Consider the following 20,510-nt stretch of genomic DNA (forward strand, 5'->3'; position numbering starts at 1 on the left):
TGTGTGTGTGTGTGTGTGTGTGTGTGTGTGCATTTGTATATATACACAAGAGCATAGGTACGTGTGGAAGGCAGATACACCAAATCTCCTGGAACTGTAGTTACAAAACATTGTGATGTGGGTGGGTGGTGGTAATCAAAGTCAGGCCCTCTACAAAAGCAACAATTGCTTTTAACTGTTATCTCTCTAGCAATTCTTTTAGGAATTCTTAAATTTTATAAATGATATAAAGGCCTTCACATGACTGTAGCTATTAAGTTTCTTCATACATGCTCACCTTTGTCACTCTCCTACACTTAGGTTTCATGTGCGCTTGATTAATTGAAAAAGCAAATATTATCCTAGATATTATACGATCAGTGTTCACAAATTGGGCACATGAGACACTCAAAAAGCCCCCTACTTTTTCCAGAGATTCACTTTCATAATGCTCAAATTAGTATTGTTACATAAATAATTAGGAGGCACAGAATCACACTGAATTCATCGTGGATATTTAACCCATGCACAGACCTCAGCGGCAAGGATGACTGCCTGAGCATCTCCCTAATTGGTTTTATTTCACTGAGTATAAAGCCTATAACACGTGCTAAATGTGGCTTTCACTATTCATGAACTCTTGCCAATTTCATTTATCAAGGACTAATTATGTAGGTAAGGATGTAACTATTTAGGCATTGAAGGAAAAAAACACTTTGTTTCTACATGGAAGAGACCAACAAAAGACAGTCCCAATTCAGTGTATTCAGTAGTCTGCAGAGTGAAAGCAGTCTGCTTCAGTGGAGGTTAATGGGAGCACCTTAGCCTCCTTTGGGAGGCTGGACGACTGGGAAATGTCATTCAAAGGAATAATATGGGCCCTATCTTGAAGGCTAAGCAGGAATTAGTCCAACATACAAAGTAGGAAGTATTTCTTTCTACTTAAACGTAAAATGGTATTCACTAAGGCTCAGAGGAGAAACAATAAGTCTAGGGAGGAGAAAAAAATGTGTACAGGAGACTTGAAACAAAGCACACAAAAGATCTATGATACTAAATAGATGGCGAGGAGGGAGTATTCCAAAAAACAAACAAACAAACAAACAAACACCCATGGGATCAAAAATTACTCCCCCACTCACTTTTATCAGGTCGGGCTTTCCCCCCTCACTATCTTCCATAGCCAGCATTTATAATTTATTTATTTTTATAGTGTTATGAAAACTTCATATTTTTATTTCAAAATGTTCTCATAGTATATTGTTTTTAGAACCAGATGGTCTCCTACAATTTCAGGGATGGGGAAATATAAAATTATTGATATCAGTAGTGCAGACAAGGGTTGATTCATCTCACACGGTAAGACAGGGGGCTAATATATTATACAAAAGATTATCAGAGAACTATGTTCTTTTTTATATAGGTCAGTGTAATGTATAATTATGTGATCTTTTCTTATATTTAGTTGGTAAGTTGATGTGAGGAGAAAGAGTAAGAAAAGAAGAAAGCTGAGAATTTAGTCTTAATTTTAATAAAAATTACATAAAATATAAATGTTATTCATTAATATATGACAGAAAATCCTAAAAGAACTTTTGACATTACTAAAAATATTTGGAAACCTAAGTTTTATAATCCTATTTCATGTTGAAATAAGGTAAAGGTATTAGGCACATATAAACTTGTGCCTACTAAGCTCAGCTTAGCTAACTTTTCTAGAGCAGCACATTCTGTTTTTACCCCAACATTCTGCTTTGTAGTGTAAGCAGTATTATCTCTGGTGTCTGCACAATAAATGTCATTCTCATACCAATCTTTTAAGTCATATAAACTGGTATTTCCCAACTATTGCCAGACATTCTCTATGTGGAAAAGCACCCCCAAAATGAGTCCTAATTTTAGACTGTGCAAGACACAATTGAAGAAGTTATTCTTCCCCTCATGAAGTGTAATATTTAGGGAGGGATAATAATTTCTAAAACAGTATTTTATTCACCAAATTCAAACAAATTTGTGATTAACATAAGGATATTATAATCATTATAATCATTACAAAATACACATTCAATACAAAGTTCATGAGATCAAACAGTAGAATATCCCCAGTAGGAAGAGGTACAAATCAAAATAAGTTAATATTCTATAGAATAAACAGAGCATCTTGAGAGATGAAATCATAAAAATCAAAAGATGAATCAACAAACATAAAAGCACCTGCTCTTCTGCAGCGAGCTCCACAGTAGTTGACTTGTTTCAGGTGATGGATGAGGTATCTGAAGATAGACCATCCTAGACTATGTTTATAAGATGCCTTATGTTAAAATTAGAATTGGAATATTTTGCCATCATCATTATTCTGTTAATAAAATATTTGTATTTTATAAATATTTTAAAATAATATTATATTAAAAGCACATTCTATAATCTGATACTGCTAAATCAATAAAAACATCAGAGTTACAGATCAAGTTAGTTGCTGACTTGTTGGATTATAAGACATAAAACTGAGACACAGCCAGAATACAGCAAATACAGAGGCGAATGCCAGCAGCAAACCACTGAACTGAGAATAGGTCCCCCGTTGAAGGAATCAGAGAAAGAACTGGAAGAGCTTGAAGGGGCTCGAGACCCCATATGTACAACAATGCCAAGCAACCAGAGCTTCCAGGGACTAAGCCACTACCCAAAGACTATACATGGACTGACCCTGGACTCTGACCTCATAGGTAGCAATGCATATCCTAGTAAGAGCACCAGTGGAAGGGGAAGCCCTGGGTCCTGCTAAGACTGAACCCCCAGTGAACTAGACTGGTGGGGGGAGGGCGGCAATGGGGGGAGGGTTGGGAGGGGAACACCCATAAGGAAGGGGAGGGGGGAGGGGGATGTTTGCCCGGATACCGGGAAAGGGAATAACACTTGAAATGTATATAAGAAATACTCAAGTTAATAAAAAAAATATTAAAAAAAAAAGACATAAAACTCTAATGAAGATGAAGCACAGCCACACACACACATTCACAAAATGAACAAATGTTTTTCTTCTTTTCTAATAAAAAGTCTTTTAAAATGGGGGTTTATGATATGTAAATGTAAAGCCAAAATATAAATACAAATTGAAATGGAAGTTGACTGAATGACTCTATGTAGAAATATTTAAAGAAAATTTAGGGTGATAAATTCATCCATTTGCTAGGGCAGACTTGGCTGTGTCTGAGAGAAGAATAAAGAGTAACTTGGATCCTCTCAGTGCAGACAAAAGTTTTAATTAGCATAAATACTATTTTGACTGTATCTACTATGATTGAATTTTAGAATATTTTCTTAGTTCAGTAAGCAAAAGAATTTTATTTAGCAGTATTAGGTTATCAATCTTTAAGAAGGCAACTAAATTATTTTTGTTAATGATTTATTCTTCACAAATGACCACAAATCAGTGAAATAATATTATGTTGCCTTAATGTTGGTAAAGACAGCATATAAACAAACCAATGTTTCCATAAATGAAACATATAGTATAGCTTTAAATTTTGTATCTTTATTTATCTATACCTATACTTTTAAGGTATAAAATTTGTCTTTTTCTTTTTTTATGATTCCATTTGAATGGAAGAAATTTTTGATACATTTTGATGACTGGAGACATAGAATATTCAAATGAAAACTATTGTAGCATGAAAAGAAAGAAGAAAAACTTGTAAAGTCTTCCCTGCAACTCAAGTCTTAGTAAGTACATTAAGAGTCTCCATGTATATATTAGGTAGTTTTTTTGTTGAACATGTGTGCTATGCTTGAGAAAAAGCAAGGAGGACACCAGGTGTTTTTCATATATTGCTTTTAGTATACTATCAGAGAACTGATAGAAAAAATAATTTTACAATACTATCTTCAGGTCTAGTAGTTAAATCAATCCAGCTTGACGCATGAACAGAATAATATGAGAGATAGAACATTAAGTGTCCAGAAGGGATTTTCAGACACTTATAAAAACTATAGCTATTGGTCCAGCCAGATAACTGTGCGCATTCCGGTTCCTACCTATGCCTGAGACAAAGCCCCAGAGCTGGACCTGAAACCACACAGCCCACAACCCTGACTCCACGGGTATTCTGACATATCCAGGATCACAGGGGAGAACTCCAAACCATGCCACAGGACCCAACATACCAGGGTCCCTGTGACACAGGAATTCAGATTCCCCACCCAGTCAGAGACCCACTAGCTTCAGGTTCCCATCTGTGCCTGGAGCAGAGACCCTGTGCTGGAACCAAACACATACAGCCCACACCCAAGGTGCAGCTTAGCTCCCCAGATACTCTCACACATCCAGGATTACAGAATCACAGGAAGGACAGGCTCCAGTTGGAGACAGGGAGACCAGGTAACACCAGGGGTGTTACATAAAAACATAAGCAACAGAAACCAATTTGACTTGGCAACATCAGAACCCAGTTCTCCCACCACAGCAAGTCCTGGATACCCAAACACCCTGATAAAACAAGATTCAAAACTTCATTTCATGAAGATGATAGAGGACTTTAAGAAGAACATAAATAATGCCTAAAAGAAATACAGAAGAACATAGGTAAACAAGCAGAAGTCTTTAAGAGGAAACACCAAAAATCCCTTAAATAATTACAAGAAAATACAACCAAATAGTTGAAGGTATGGAACAAAACCATCTAGGATTTAAAAATGGAAACAAAAAAGAAAGACAATGCTGGAGATAGAAAACCTAGGAAAGAGATCAGGAGTCATAGACTCAAGCATCACCAACAGAATATAAGAGATTGATGAGAGACTCTGAGGGGCAGAAGATAACATAGAAAACATTAACACAATAGTCAAAGAAAATGCAAAATGCAAAGAGCTCCTAACCCAAAAGATCCAGGAAGTATCTTCAACAAAATTATAGCAGAAAAATTTTCTAACTAAAAAAGAGATGCTCATGAACATAAATGGAGCCTACAGAACTGCAATCAGATTGAACCAGAAAAAAATTCCTCCCACCACATAATACCCAAAACAGCAAATACACAAAACAAAGAGTGAATATTAAAAGCAGTAAGGGAAAAAGATGAAGTAATATATAAAGACAGACCTATCAGAATTACACCAGACTTCTCAAAAGAGACTATGAAAGCTAGAAGATCCTGGACAGATGACATACAGACACTGAGAAAGCACAAATGCCAGGCCAGGATACTATATAAAGCAAAACTCTGAATTACCATAGATGGAGAAACAAAGATATTCCATGACAAAACCAAAGTACACAATATCTTTCTACAAATCCAGTCCTACAAAGGATAATAGATGGAAAACACACAGAGAGGGAAATTACATCTTAGAAAAAGCAAGAAAGTAATCTTCCTGCAACAAACCCAAAAGAAAATAGCCACAGAAACAAAATTCCACCTCTAATAACAAAAGCAATATGAAACAAACACTATTCCTTAATATCTCTTAAGATCAATGTACTCAACTTCTCAATAAAAAGATGTAGACCAAAAACTGGATAGGTGAGGAGGACCCAGCATCTTGCTGCATACAGGAAACACACCTCAGTGACAAAGACAGACCCTATCTAAGAGTAAAAGGCTGGGGGAAATTTTTCCAAGAAAATGTTCCCAAGAAACAAGCTGGAGTAGCAAATATAATATCAAATAAAATTGACTTTCCGTCAAAAGTTATCAAACAAGATAAAGAAAGACACTTCATATTCATCAAAGGAAAAGTCTACCAAGATTCACTGTCAATTCTGAACATCTATTCTCCAAAAGCAAGGGAAACCACATTCATAAAAGAAACTTTGCTAAAGCTCAAAGCATAAATTGCACCATAAACAATAATAGCAAGAGACTTCAACACACCACTGTCATCAATGGACATGTAATGGAAACAGAAACTAAACAAAGATATAGTGAAACTAACACAAGTTATGCACAAATAGATTTAACAGACATCTATTGAACATTTTATCATAAAACAAAACAATATAGCTTCTTCTCAGAACCTCACTGTACCTTCTCAAAAATTGATGATTTAATTGGTCACAAAACAGGACTCAATAAATACAAGGAGACTGAAATAATCTCATGCATCCCATCAGATCAATATAGACTAGGTCTAATCTTCAGTAACAACAAAACCAATAGAAAGCCTACATATACATGGAAGCTGAATAACACTCTACCCAATAACAGGTACTCAATAACAACTTGATCAAGAAAGAAATAAAGAGTCCCACAGAGGAAGGCCCAGGAGCAGCAGGACTGCTGCGTCTGAGACACCGCCGGAACCTGAAGGGACCTACCAGATAAACAGTTCTCTGCACCCAAATCCCATGGGAGGGAGAGCTAAACCTTCAGAGAGGCAGACACGCCTGGGAAACCAGAAGAGACTGCACTCTGCACACATTACTGATTCCAGAGGAAAACACCAAACGCCATCTGGAACCCTGGTGCACTGAAGCTCCCGGAAAGGGCGGCGCAGATCTTACTGGTTGCTGCGGCCACAGAGAGCTCATAAGCAACACCTCACAAGCAAACTTGAGCCTCGGGACCACAGGTAAGACCAACTTTTCTGCTGCAAGCGACCTGCCTGGTGAACTCAGGACACACAGAGGCAGAATTCCTCTAGGACCGGGCACTTCCTGTGTTTACCGGGAGTCCCAGACCCACGGATCCCGGCCCGCAGCAGCTCTCTGCTCCCAAACCCCATGGGAGAAAGACCTCACCGCCTGGTTAGGTGGGCACTCCTGAGGCTGCAGAGCGGAAGAGACCACCAACACTGCCAACCCTGCCCATATCCCTGGCCCAAGAGGAAACTGTATACGGCCTCTGGGTCCCCGTAGAGGAGGGCCCAGGAGCAGCAGGTCCACTGCTTCTGAGACACCACCAGAACCTGAAGGGACCTACCGGATAAACAGTTCTCTGCACCCAAATCCCATGGGAGGGAGAGCTAAACCTTCAGAGAGGTAGACACGCCTGGGAAACCAGGAGAGACTGCAATCTGCACACATTACTGATTCCAGAGGAAAACACCAAACACCATCTGGAACCCTGGTGCAGGGAAGCTCCCGGAAAGGGCAGCACAGATCTTCCTGGTTGCTGCGGCCTCAGAGAGCTCATAAGCATCACCCCACAAGAAAACTTGACCCTCGGGACCACAGGTAAGACAAACCTTCCAGCTGCAAGCAACCTGCCTGATGAACTCAAGACACAGACCCACAGAAACAGCTAAAGACCTGTAGATAGGAAAAACTACACGCCCGAAAGCAGAACACTCTGTCCCCATAACTGGCTGAAAGAAAACAGGAAAACAGGTCTACAGCACTCCTGCCACACAGGCTTATAGGACAGACTAGCCACTGTCAGAAATAGCAGAACAAAGTAACACTAGAGATAATCTGATGGCGAGAGGCAAGCACAGAAATCCAAGCAACAGAAACCAAGATTACATGGCATCAGAGCACAATTCTCCCACCAAAGCAAACACAGAATATCCAAACACACCAGAAAAGCAAGATCTAGTTTCAAAATCATATTTGATCATGATGCTGGAGGACTTCAAGAAAGACATAAAGAACTCCCTTAGAGAACAAGTAGAAACCTACAGAGAGGAATCACAAAAATCCCTAAAAGAATTCCAGGAAAACATGAATAAACAAGTAGAAGCGCATAGAGAGGAGTCACAAAAATCCCTGAAAGAATTCCAGGAAAACACAATCATACAGCTGAAGGAATTAAAAATGGAAATAGAAGCAATCAAGAAAGAACACATGGAAACAACCCAGGATATAGAAAACCAAAAGAAGAAACAAGGAGCTGTAGATACAAGCTTCACCAACAGAATACAAGAGATGGAAGAGAGAATCTCAGGAGCAGAAGATTCCATAGAAATCATTGACTCAACTGTCAAAGATAATGTAAAGCGGAAAAAGCTACTGGTCCAAAACATACCGGAAATCCAGGACTCAATGAGAAGATCAAACCTAAGGATAATAGGTATAGAAGAGAATGAAGACTCCCAGCTCAAAGGACCAGTAAATATCTTCAATAAAATCATAGAAGAAAACTTCCCTAACCTAAAGAAAAAGATACCCATAAGCATGCAAGAAGCCTACAGAACTCCAAATAGATTGGACCAGAAAAGAAACACCTCCCCTCACATAATAGTCAAAACACCAAACGCACAAAATAAAGAAAGAATATTAAAAGCAGTAAGGGAAAAAGGTCAAGTAATATATAAAGGCAGACCTATCAGAATCACACCAGAATTTTTGCCAGAAACTATGAAAGCTAGAAGATCCAGGACAGATGTCATACAGACCCTAAGAGAACACAAATGCCAGCCCAGGTTACTGTATCCAGCAAAACTCTCAATTAACATTGATGGAGAAACCAAGATATTCCATGACAAAACCAAATTTACACAATATCTTTCTACAAATCCAGCACTACAAAGGATAATAAATGGTAAAGCCCAACATAAGGAGGCAAGCTATACCCTAGAAGAAGCAAGAAACTAATCGTCTTGGCAACAAAACAAAGAGAAGAAAAGCACACAAACATAATCTCACATCCAAATATGAATATAACAGGAAGCAGTAATCAATATTCCTTAATATCTCTCAACATCAATGGCCTCAACTCCCCAATAAAAAGACATAGATTAACAAACTGGATACACAACGAGGACCCTGCATTCTGCTGCCTACAGGAAACACACATCAGAGATAAAGACAGACACTACCTCAAAGTGAAAGGCTGGAAAACAAATTTCCAAGCAAATGGTCAGAAGAAGCAAGCTGGAGTAGCCATTCTAATATCAAATAAATCAATTTTCAACAAAAATTCATCAAAAAAGATAAGGAAAGACACTTCATATTCATCAAAGGAAAAATCCACCAAGATGAACTCTCAATCCTAAATATCTATGCCCCAAATACAAGGGCACCTACATACGTAAAAGAAACCTTACTAAAGCTCAAAACATACATTGCACCTCACACAATAATAGTAGGAGATTTCAACACCACACTCTCATCAATGGACAGATCATGGAAACAGAAATTGAACAGAGATGTAGACAGACTAAGAGAAGTCATGAGCCAAATGGACGTAACAGATATTTATAGAACATTCTATCCTAAAGCAAAAGGATATACCTTCTTCTCAGCCCCTCATGGTACTTTCTCCAAAATTGACCAAGTAATTGGTCAAAAAACGGGCCTCAACAGGTACAGAAAGATAGAAATAATGCCATGCATGCTATCAGACCACCACAGCCTAAAGATGGACTTCAATAACAATAAGGGAAGAATGCCCACATATACGTGGAAATTGAACAGTGCTCTACTCAATGATAACCTGGTCAAGGAAGAAATAAAGAAAGAAATTAAAGACTTTTTAGAATTTATCAAAATGAAGGTACAACATACCCAAACTTATGGGACACAATGAAAGCTGTGCTAAGAGGAAAACTCATAGCGCTGAGTGCTTGCAGAAAGAAACAGGAAAGAGCATATGTCACCAGCTTGACAACACACCTAAAAGCTCTAGAACAAAAAGAATCAAATGCACACAGGAGGAGTAGAAGGCAGGAAATAATCAAATTCAGAGCTGAAATCAACCAAGTAGAAACAAAAAGGACCATAGAAAGAATCAACAGAACCAAAAGTTGGTTCTTTGAGAAAATCAACAAGATAGATAAACCCTTAGCCAGACTAACGAGAGGACACAGAGAGTGTGTCCAAATTAACAAAATCAGAAATGAAAAGGGAGACATAACTACAGATTCAGAGGAAATTCAAAAAATCAGCAGACCTTACTATAAAAGCCTATATTCAACAAAACTTGAAAATCTGCAGGAAATGGACAATTTCCTAGACAGATACCAGGTACCGAAGTTAAATCAGGAACAGATAAACCATTTAAACAACCCCATAACTCCTAAGGAAATAGAAGCAGTCATTAAAGTTCTCCCTACCAAAAAGAGCCCAGGTCCAGACGGCTTTAGTGCAGAATTCTATCAGACCTTCTTAGAAGACTTCATACCAATATTATCCAAACTATTCCACAAAATTGAAACAGATGGAGCACTACCGAATTCCTTCTATGAAGCCACAATTACTCTTATACCTAAACCACACAAAGACCCAACAAAGAAAGAGAACTTCAGACCAATTTCCCTTATGAATATCAACGCAACAATTCTCAATAAAATTCTGGCAAACCGAATCAAAGAGCACATCAAAACAATCATCCACCATGATCAAGTAGGCTTCATCCCAGGCATGCAGGGACGGTTTAATATATGGAAAACCATCAACGTGATCCATATTATAAACAAACTGAAAGAACAGAACCACATGATCATTTCATTAGATTCTGAGAATGCATTTGACAAAATTCAACACCCCTTCATGATAAAAGTCTTGGAAAGAATAGGAATTCAAGGCCCATACCTAAATATAGTAAAACACATATACAGCAAAACAGTTGCTAAAATTAAACTAAATGGAGAGAAACTTGAAGCAATCCCAATAAAATCAGGGACTAGACAAGGCTTCCCACTTTCTCCATACTTATTCAATATAGTTCTTGAAGTTCTAGCCAGAGCAATCAGACAACAAAAGGAGGTCAAGGGGATACAGATGGGAAAAGAAGAAGTCAAAATATCACTATTTGCAGATGATATGATAGTATATTTAAGTGATCCCAAAAGTTCCACCAGAGAACTACTAAAGCTTACAAACAACTTCAGCAAAGTGACTGGATATAAAATTAACTCAAATAAATCAGTAGCCTTCCTCTACACAAAAGAGAAAGAAGCCGAGAAAGAAATTAGGGAAACGACACCCTTCATTATATATCCAAATAATATAAAGTACCTCGGTGTGACTTTAACCAAGCAAGTAAAAGATTTGTACAATAAGAACTTCAAGACTCTGAAGAAAGAAATTTGAGAAGACCTCAGAAGATGGAAAGATCTCCCACGCTCATGGATTGGCAGGATTAATATAGTAAAAATGGCCATTCTACCAAAAGTGATCTACAGATTCAATGCAATCCCCATCAAAATACCAATCCAATTCTTCAAAGAGTTAGACAGAACAATTTGCAAATTCATCTGGAATAAGAAAAAACCCAGGATATCTAAAACTATCCTCAACAATGAAAGGACTTCAGGGGGAATCACTATCCCTGAACTCAAGCAGTATTACAGAGTAATAGTGATAAAACTGCATGGTATTGGTACAGAGACAGACAGATAGACCAACGGAACAGAATTGAAGACCCAGAAATGAACCCACACACCTATGGGCACTTGATTTTTGACAAAGGAGCCAAAACCATCCAATGGAAAAAAGATAGCATTTTCAGCAAGTGGTGCTGGTTCAGCTGGAGGTCAACATGTAGAAGAATGCAGATCGATCCATGCTTTTCACCCTGTACAAAGCTTAAGTCCAAGTGGATCAAGGACCTCCACATCAAACCAGACACACTCAAACTAATAGAAGAAAAACTAGGGAAGCATCTGGAACACATGGGCACTGGAAAAAATTTCCTGAACAAAACACCAATGGCTTATGCTCTAAGATCAAGAATCGACAAATGGGATCTCATAAAACTGCAAAGCTTCTGTAAGGCAAAGGACACTGTGGTTAGGACAAAACGGCAACCAACAGATTGGGGAAAGATCTTTACCAATCCTACAACAGATAGAGGCCTTATATCCAAAATATACAAAGAACTCAAGAAGTTAGACCGCAGGGAGACAAATAAACCTATTAAATAATGGGGTTCATAGCTAAACAAAGAATTCACAGCTGAGGAATGCCGAATGGCTGAGAAACACCTAAAGAAATATTCAACATCCTTAGTCATAAGGGAAATGCAAATCAAAACAACCCTGAGATTTCACCTCACACCAGTGAGAATGGCTAAGATCAAAAACTCAGGTGACAGCAAATGCTGGCAAGGATGTGGAGAAAGAGGAAAACTCCTCCATTGTTGGTGGGATTGCAGACTGGTACAACCATTCTGGAAATAAGTCTGGAGGTTCCTCAGAAAATTGGACATTGAACTGCCTGAGGATCCAGTTATACCTCTCTTGGGCATATACCCAAAAGATGCCCCAACATATAAAAAAGACACGTGCTCCACTATGTTCATAGCCACCTTATTTATAATAGCCAGGAGCTGGAAAGAACCCAGATGCTCTTCAACAGAGGAATGGATACAGAAAATGTGGTACATCTACACAATGGAACAATTGTTCAGTTAACCTGCAGCCATGTGGCACACTTAGGAAAGAATAAATTTGATTTTTGAGATTTAAGCTAGTAAAGCATAGAGTCAAACGTACTGGCTTAAGTATTTATTTATATATAAAACAAATGAATATCCTAGTAAGAGCACCAGTGGAAGGTGGAAGCCTTGGGTCCTGCTAAGACTGAATCCCCAGTGAACATGATTGGGGGAGGGCGGCAATGGGAGGAGGATGGGGAGGGGAACACCCACAAAGAAGGGGAGGGGGAGGGATTAGAGGGATGATTGCCCAGAAACCGGGAAAGGGAATAACACTCAAAATGTAAATAAGAAATACTCAAGTTAAAAAAAGAAAGAAAGAAAGAAAGAAAGAAAGAAAGAAAGAAGGAAAGAAAGAAATTAAATACTTTTCAGAATCTATTGAAAATGAATCCAGAACATACCCAAACGTATGGGCTACAGTGAAAGCAGTGTTAATAGGAAAACTCACAGTTCTGAGTTCCTCCAAAGGAATTGGAAAGAACATACACTAACAGCTTGACAGATATAGAACAAAATTAAGCAAATTCAACCACGAGGAGTAGACAGCAGGAAATAAACACAGAACTGAAATCAACCAATAAAATCAAAAAAGAACTATTCAAAGAATGAACAGAACCAGAAGCTGGATTTTTTTAGAAAATCAACAATATAGATAAAGTCTTGGTGAGACTAACCAGAGACCAAAGAGGTTGTATCCAAATTAACAAAATCAGAAATAAAAAAGGAGACTAACAATAGAAACTGAGAAAATTCAAAAAAAATATCAGATTGTACCACAAAAGCCTATACTCAACAAAACTGGAAAATGGACAATTTTGTAGACAGATTGCAAGTACCAAACCATAAACCATCTAAACAGTCCCATAAGCCTTAAAGAAATATAAGCAGTCATTAAAAGTCTTCCAGACAATAAATGCCAGGATCAAGGGGTTTAGTGCAGAACTATATCAGGTCACCAAAGAAGACCTAATATAAATACTCTGCAAACTATTCCACAAAATAGAAAAAGAAGCAACACTAGCCAATTTGTTCTGTGAAGCCACAATTACATTTATAGCTAAACCACACAAAGAACCTACAAAGAGAACTTCAAACCAATTTCCCTCCTGAATATCTATGCAAAAATACTCAATAAAATTCTGTCATATCAAATATAAGGACACATCAAAACAAACTTTCACAATGATCAAGTAGGCTTCATACCAAAGATGCAAGGGTGATTCAATACATGGAAATCCATCAACATAATCCAATCTATAAAAAAAACTCAAGGAAAAAAATAAAAGCACATGACCATTTCATTAGCTGCTTAGATAGCATTTGACAAAATTCAACACCCCTTCACATTAAAAGTCTTAGAAAAATCAGGAATTCAAGGCCCATACCTAAACATAGTAAATGAAATATACAGCAAACCAGTAGCCAACATCAAACTAAATGAAGAGAAACTTGAAGCAATCCTGCTACCATCAGGGTCTAGACAAGGCTGCTCACTTTCTCCCTACCTATTCAATATAGTACATGAAGGCCTAGCCAGAGCAGTTAGACCACAAAAGGAAGTTCAAAGGTATATGATTGGAAAGGAAGAAGTCAAAATACTTGCAGATGATATGATAATATACTTGAGTGATCCCCAAAATCCCACCAGAGAACTCCTACAGCTGATAAACAACTTCAAAAAAGTGGCTGGATATAAAATTAACTCAAACAAATCAATATCTTTCCTCTACTCAAGGGATAAACAGACTGAGAACGAAATTAGGGAAATGACACCATTCACAATAGCCCCAGGTAATATAAAATGCCTTTGCGTGACTCTAACCAAGCAAGGGAAAGATTTTTATGACAAGAAGTTTAAGTCTCTGATGAAAGAAATCAAAGAACAACTCAAAAGATGGAAAGATCTCCTACGCTCATGAATTGGCAGGATTAATATAGAAAAAATGGCCAATGTGCTAAAAGCAATATACAGATTCAATGCAATACCCATCAATATTGTAACTCAGTTCTTAATAGAATTAGAAAGAGAAATTTGCAAATTCATTTGGAAAAGCAAAAAACCTAGGATATCAAAAATTCTTCTCAACAATAAAAGAAATTCAAGATCTCTGACCTCCAACTCTATTACAAAGCAATTGCTATAAATAACGTTTATCCAACTAAAAGAAAGGAAAAAAAGAAACTACAAATAAAACGTTTGAAAAAAACGAAAACCAAACAAAAGAAAATGCATGGTATTGCTACAGAGACTGGCAGGTAGATCAATGGAATCAAATTGAAGACCCAGAAATGAACTCACACACCTATGGTCACTTTATGCTTTACAAAAGAGTTAAAACTACCCAGTGGAAAAATGAGAGCATTTTCAACAAATTGTGCTGGTTCAAATGGAGGACAGCATGTTGAAGAATGCAAATTGACACACTGTTATCTACTTGTACACAGTTCAATTCCAAGTGTATCAAAGACCACGACATAAAACCAGATACACTGAAAGTATGAGAAGAAAAAGTGGGGAAGAGCCTTGAACACATAGGCACAGGAAAATTTTCCTGAATAGAACACTAATGGCTTATGCTCTAAGATCAAGAATTGACAAATGGGATCTCATAAAATTGCAAAGCTTCTGTAAGTCAAAGGACACTGTCAATAGGACAAAACAGCAACCAACATATTGGGAAAAGATTTTTACCAATCCTACATCTGATAGAAGGCTAATAGCTAATATACAAAATTAACTCAAGAAATAGCCTTCAGAGAGCCAAATAATACTATTAAAAATTTGGGTACAGAGCTAACCAAAGAATTCTCAATGGAGGAATATTGAACGGCTGAGAAGCACCTAAAGAAATGTTCAACATCTTTAACCATCAGGAAAATGCAAATCAAAACAACCTGAGATTCCACCTCACACCGGTGAGGCAGACGGCTAAGGTGAAAAACTCAGGCGACAGCAGATGCTGACAAAGATGTGGAGAAATAGGAACACTCCTCTGTTGTTGTGGGATTGCAAGCTGGTACAACCACACTGGAAATCAGTCTAGCAGTTTTTTTTTTCATAAAAATGGACATAGTACTAAAAAGCTATACCACTCCTGGGCATGCACAAAAAAAAATGCTCCAACATATAACAAGGACATATACTCTACTATGTTCATAGCAGCCTTATTTATAATAGCCAGAAGCTGCAAAGAACCCAGATGTTCTTCAACATAGTAATGCATACAGAAGGTGTGGTACATTTGCACAATGGTGTAGTACTCAGCTATTAAAAACAATGACCTCATGTAATTCTTAGGTAAATGAATAGAACTCTAAAATACCATCCTGACTGAAGTAACTCGGTCACAAAAGAACACATATGGTATGCACTCATTGATAAGTGGATATTAGCCCAAAATCTTGGGATACCTCAGTAAAATTCACAGATCATATGAAGCTCAAAAAGAAGGAAGACCAAAATATTGATGTTTCATTCCTTCTTAGAAGCAAGAACAAAATACTAATGGGAGGGGGCTGGGGATTTAGCTCAGTGGTGGAGCGCTTACCTAGGAAGCGCAAGGCCCTGGGTTCGGTCCCCAGCTCCGAAAAAAAAAATACTAATGGGAGGAAATACAGGGTCAGAGAGTGGAGCAGGGACTGAAGAATAGGTCTTTCAGAGACTCTCACACTTGGGGATCCAGTCCATATGCAGCCACTAAACCCAGTCACTATTGCTGATACCAAGAAGTGCTTGATGACAGGAGCCAAATATGGGTGTCTCCTGAGAGATTCTGCCAGAGTCCTACTGATACAGATGAGGATGCTTGCAGCTTACCATTGAACTGAACAAGAGGACCACAATGGATGAGTTAGAGAAAAGACTGAAGGACCTGAAGGGGTTTGCAATCCCATAGGAAGAACAATAAATCATGTTGTTGAAGGATTTATGACAGGCAAATGTTATAACATCTTAATGGAAACTTCTAATGTTGCATGTTTAAAGTGTATATAATCTTTTAGGCAAGTTGTGTGTGTGTGTGTGTGTGTGTGTGTGTGTGTGTATTTTAAGAGTCAAGTACTTTAAGATTGTCCATGAAAAACTGTGTAACAAGCTATTTTTATTGAGGTGAAGATATATATATAAATATATATATATATATATATATATATATATATATATCGGTTTGAACAAGTTAATAAGGTTCTTAGAGTTACAATAACATGCCAGTGTCACATGTCACATTAAAGACAGAATAAAATAGCAATTTACCCTTAGAGTCATTAGACCAAGCATTAGTCCAGTACTTTGCTCTCACTTTTTTCTTGTTGTATGAGTCTAAATCATGTATTCCTGAAGGAGTCCTGTGAATCTATTCCTGTGTCTGTCCGTGTGTGAGAGAAAGAATATCTGTCCCTAAGTGGGGGCGGGGATGCTGTATCTTTTATTGAAAAGAACAGAACACATCACATAGGGAAGGATAAGGGATTTTTTAGCAGAAGTATTAAATGGAATTTTATAAATTACTAAGTTATTATTCAACTGATTCCATCTCACCAAAATAATAAATGGTGTTCTAAACACCATTACTCATCAAACAATATCTGTACGTTCTATTCAATATTTATGATGGATCTTCAATTTTAAGGCTGCTTATAACCTATATTTGCTGTTTCATCAAATCACTATCATAAAATACATACAAATACATGTGCATGACTCTTTAGTCAGGAGCATGGAAGAGTACATAATTTAAGATTAAGGTGATGTATCAGCTTAGGTTGTACAGGTTGACTACATGAGAAACCCAAGGCAAGTAAGAATGTTTGTTAGAGTGTTCTTATAAAGACATGTGAAAGAAGCAGGCTGTATACACAGTAGGATAGTAGTCTCAAGACGCAACTGACACCAAGCTGTTATATTGCCTTGGCTATGAGGACCAGCAGAACTTCCTGGCTCTTAAAATGTAAGAAAAGGGGGTTGGGGATTTAGCTCAGCGGTAGAGCACTTGCCTAGCCAGCGCAAGGCCCTGGATTCGGTCCCCAGCTCTGAAAAAAAGAAAAAAAGAAAAAAATGTAAGAAAAGTTTTAATCTACTGCACTGCCATACTAACGAATAAAGTTTTTCATTGATATGTGATATATTAAGTTTGAAAAGAATACAAAACTGTAGATCATTTTCCTTGATGAACATAAATGTGAAAACTTCTTATTGAAATACAAAATGGAATCTATAAAAAGATCGTATACCCAATCAAGTTCATTGTCTCTCAAGGATGTAAGACAATTTAAACACATGTAGATTGATAAACATAATACAACATATTAATAGACTTCAGAACAAAAATTACATATTTCTCTGAATAGATGTAGAAAGAAGGTAATCTTAGTAAACAAAGAAATGTATAATTGAATTTATTATATAATAATGTCCTATCTTTGTAGTTTAAATGATTTTGAGGGGACACATAAGTTTGAGCATATTTGAATGATGATACATATGAAACAAATTAATATTACCGTACTTGTCTTAACTCTGTGTCAAACAGCTTGAAAAACTACCTACCATGGAAGGAACATTATAAATGTCAAGAAGAATATCAATATTTTTAAGATAAAGAAAACTTCATCCTGTCTTATTCTGTAATAGGATTGAAAAGAGAGAAACTTTCTCTATGCTATGTTTCCAAAACTGGCAATTTTGGATTCAGAAGTTACAAACATTAATCAGGTAATACTGTTCTTATTTTCAGTTCAATCAAAGTAAGTGTACTGCAGTGAACCAGGTATTATATCTATACAGTTACAAATACTGGGGGAGGCCATAAAGCCATGATCAGAAGAGCTAGTGCATTACCTTAGAAAATTCCTGGGAACTCAGCTGCTCCATCTACACTTCAGTTTCCAGATGGGTCAAACAACTCATGGTAATGTCAGCAATGCTTTCTTCTATACCATTTGAAGAAATGGCTTTGTGGTTAACTAATACAACCCTACGTTTTATCGATTTTTTTATTTATTTACATTTCAAATGATATCCCATTTCCTGATTTCTCCTCTAGAAACCCCCTATCCCATCTTCCCTCCCACTGCTTCTATGAGGGTGCTCCCCAACTTCTCACCCACTCCTGCCTCCCCACCCTGGCATTCCACTACACTGAAGCATCATCCCTTCCCAGGACCAAGGAACTCTCTTCCCATTGATGGCCAACAAGGCCATGCTCTGCTACATATATAGCTGGAGCCATTGATTGCTCCATGTTACTCTTTGATTGGTGGTTTAATCCCTAGGAGCTGTGGGGGGTGGATCTGGTTGGTTGATATTGTTGTTGTTCTATGGATTGAAAAAACCTTCAGTCCATTCTCTGATTCCTCCACTGGGGAACCTGTGCTCAGTCCAATGGTTGGTTGTGAGCATCAGTCTCTGCATCTGTCAGGCTCTGGCAGAGCCTTTCAGGAGACAGCTATATCAAGCTCCTATCAGCAAGCACATCTTGGCATCTGCAACAGTGTCTGGGTTTGGTGACTGTGTATGGGATGGATCCCCAGATGGCACAGTCTCTGGATGGCTTTTCCTTTGGACTCTGCTCCACACTTTACCTCTGTATTTCCTCTCTTGAGTATTTTGTTCCCCCTTCTAAGAAGGGCTGAAGCATCCACACTTTGGCGTTCCTTCTTCTTGAGCTTCATGTAGTCTGTGAATTGTATCTTGGGTATTCCAAATTTTGGGGCTAATATCCACATATCAGTGAGTGCATACCGTGTGCATTCTTTTGTGACTGAGTTACCTTCCTCAGCATATCTTCTAATTATATCCATTAGCCTAAGAATTTCATTAAGTCATTGTTTTTAATAATTAAATAGTGCATAAGCCTATTAGAATGGTGTCTAGAATGTGGCAGATGTTGTGTAAAAATAAGTTGTTCTCAATGTACAAAGAAACTTTTGACTAGTTAGGTCACAATCCAGCATGAGTCAGGCAAAGTCTAAAGAATTATAGGTGAAACATTTTTGAAGAACAAATATTAAGATTGTAGTGTGAGGAATGTTCTTCTTACTTTATAGGTATAGTGAGGGACAAATAAATATTGAGAATATGTTTTGTTAATTTCATCCTCAAAGAATTATAAACCTTCTAAATGTACATTGAAATATTTAACTATCACTACTATTTCTGTGGTCTCATATCTTTCTCAAAGTTATTAATAGGAGGAGAATCCCCGAGTCCTGTGAAGGCTCATTTTCCCAGTTCAGGGGAATGCCATACTGTTGAGATGGGAGTGGGTGAGTGGAAGGGGAAGCATCCTCATAGAAGCAGAAGGAGGGAGAGGGGAGAGAGGGAACTGGGGATAACACTTGAAATATAAAAACATGAAATATCCAATAAAACATTAATTGTTAAAAAAATTAAATAAAACACAAAATGGAAAAAAGTAATTTGCACTTTAGCCCTCCCTTTGATTTGGATATGGCTAAATTTTTCTTTGCAATAATTTTAAAGTTCTGAGTAGAATGTATCTCTGTGAGATATACATACATATATATGTATATTATATATTATATTATATATTTATATATACTAGCAACCTACTGCTGTATATCTAATTTAAAAATTGGGAGCTTCAAATATTGATACAATTACTCTTTCCAGTTGGTTAAAGCTTAATTAACTTTCACTGATTTCCATCCACAATGGTGTTTCTATTTGCAAAAAAATCACCTTTACTGTTATTGATCTTTGGAAGTGATATGCATGAAAAGCCAAAGGATCTCCCTTCATATTCTTAAGGATTCCATATCACTAGGCAAACTCAAACTACCTCTAATTAGTACTGACACTTGGTCTAAATTTATAACTCCATTCACTCTTCAAAGTGTGAAGGCCCCAATAATTATCTTCATATTTGTTCTAAATTTTCTAGAAAAAAGCAAAGTAGTAAAGAGGCCTCTCAGGTCAGGGAAAATAATAGGCTGACTCCAGATCTTCACCTCCTTCAAATCCATATTCTGTCCAGTTTGTGTTTTATTTGATTCCTGGGTGTGTGAGTGGGTCTCTAACTCTTGTTCCTTCTCTTGTGCTCTTTTCCCTCTGTTCGATGTCTTGTCCAAGTTCCATGTGATAGTTTTTCTTCTCTTTTAATATTTTTTATATTTAAAAGCTGAATGAATGAAAACCTAGCCACTAGGCTAAAGATTAATAATTAAACTGTAACTAATACCTACTGGGACTGGGAA

The sequence above is a fragment of the Rattus norvegicus genome, chromosome 6 (assembly GCF_036323735.1).
Source record: "Rattus norvegicus strain BN/NHsdMcwi chromosome 6, GRCr8, whole genome shotgun sequence".
In the NCBI taxonomy this organism is placed as follows: domain Eukaryota; kingdom Metazoa; phylum Chordata; class Mammalia; order Rodentia; family Muridae; genus Rattus; species Rattus norvegicus.